This window comes from Penaeus vannamei, chromosome 8 (genome assembly GCF_042767895.1).
Source record: "Penaeus vannamei isolate JL-2024 chromosome 8, ASM4276789v1, whole genome shotgun sequence".
Classification (NCBI taxonomy): domain Eukaryota; kingdom Metazoa; phylum Arthropoda; class Malacostraca; order Decapoda; family Penaeidae; genus Penaeus; species Penaeus vannamei.
This window is the reverse complement of record NC_091556.1, coordinates 8,724,972-8,726,237: the sequence shown is the minus strand read 5'-3', so window position 1 is coordinate 8,726,237 and position 1,266 is coordinate 8,724,972. Positions and strand designations below refer to the sequence as shown.

Genomic DNA, 1,266 nt, shown 5'->3' with positions numbered 1-1,266 from the left:
AAAATGATGGAATATATCCCCAATATTACCCACTACTGTTGTCAGTTCTGTGGCACAGCTTTACTACTATTCTAGTGCAATTAAAGTTTAAAAGTAGTATATAGTCTGAGAACATCAGCTAACATTTTCTTATTATATGATTCAACCCACCAGATCCAGTGACTTGACTGCCATGTCATGGAAAAAATGGCTGAGGGCTGAGATGACAGGAACATGCCTTCATGAAAAATTCAGCAAAGGCCTGAGTGATGGGAATGATTCGTCATGAATCCATATGACCTTGCATGATGATTTGTCTCCGTGACAATTTAGGGAGGGGGAATTGCATCATTTCTACAAGTAAACAAATGAGCTATTCCCAAAATGAGTGCCAGCTCCAAGGAGGTCACTGTTTTAAGCTTAGGATCCTATTCTTTCCCACCATGACTGGCAACACAGGGTGTATTAAAGAAAACTGAATATTAGAGAAATATAAAGAGATGATACAAATAACATTGTGTTACTTATTGCTATTGTTACTGCAAGGAAATACAGCATAAAAAAGAAATATATATATATATATATATATATATATATATATATATATATATATATATATATATATATATATATATATATATATATATATATACATATATATATATATATATATATATATATATATATATATATACATATATATATATATATATATATATATATATATATATATATATATATATATATATATATATATATATATATATATATATATACCTTGCAAAGTTGAGGCAAGGAATCTTGATACCGCACATGAGTGTTCAAATGTGGGCCAGGCCAACAAGCTACACACCCAGGAGAGTCACCACTCAAGTAAACCTATTGCCAGATTTTCATCAATGTGTGGGCCACTTGGCACCCAGATCCAATGGATAAAGGGCTGACAGATACTATTCATAACAGATTAGGAGACAAAACAACTATCATCACAATACAGTGAAGACCTTTAATGGAATTATATGGAAAACATGAAGTAACAGAGAATTCCATAGAATGTATATCAACCTAGCATGCATGTAACAAAAATCTTTTGGGAGATTAAATATATCTGCACATTTTTTCTACAGCTTAATGCCATACTGATTAATGCCTACAGGTACTGATGCTAACTTTCTGCAAGACAGGTATCTCAGGAAAGTCATTTATTCTTTCTTGAGTAAAACATCAGCCAAAGATGATGATATCAAAGTTGGAGAGGAGAGGAGATGGAGGAGCTCAGGCGAATAC

General features: G+C 32.3%; 1 protein-coding gene across 4 annotated transcripts in view; it reads right to left on the bottom strand.

Annotated features, from left to right (window-relative positions):
- Nucleotides 1–675: 675 nt before the first annotated feature.
- Dlish (Dachs ligand with SH3s) overlaps nt 676–1,266 on the bottom strand; it is a 15,527-nt gene continuing 14,936 nt past the window's right edge. For 3 of the 4 annotated variants that reach the window (XM_070124292.1, XM_070124293.1, XM_070124295.1), the window contains one exon: nt 769–1,266. This exon is cut by the window's right edge and continues 1,092 nt beyond it. The gene's annotated coding sequence lies outside the window, so the exon portion shown is untranslated. The other variant, XM_070124296.1, reaches the window with a different exon arrangement.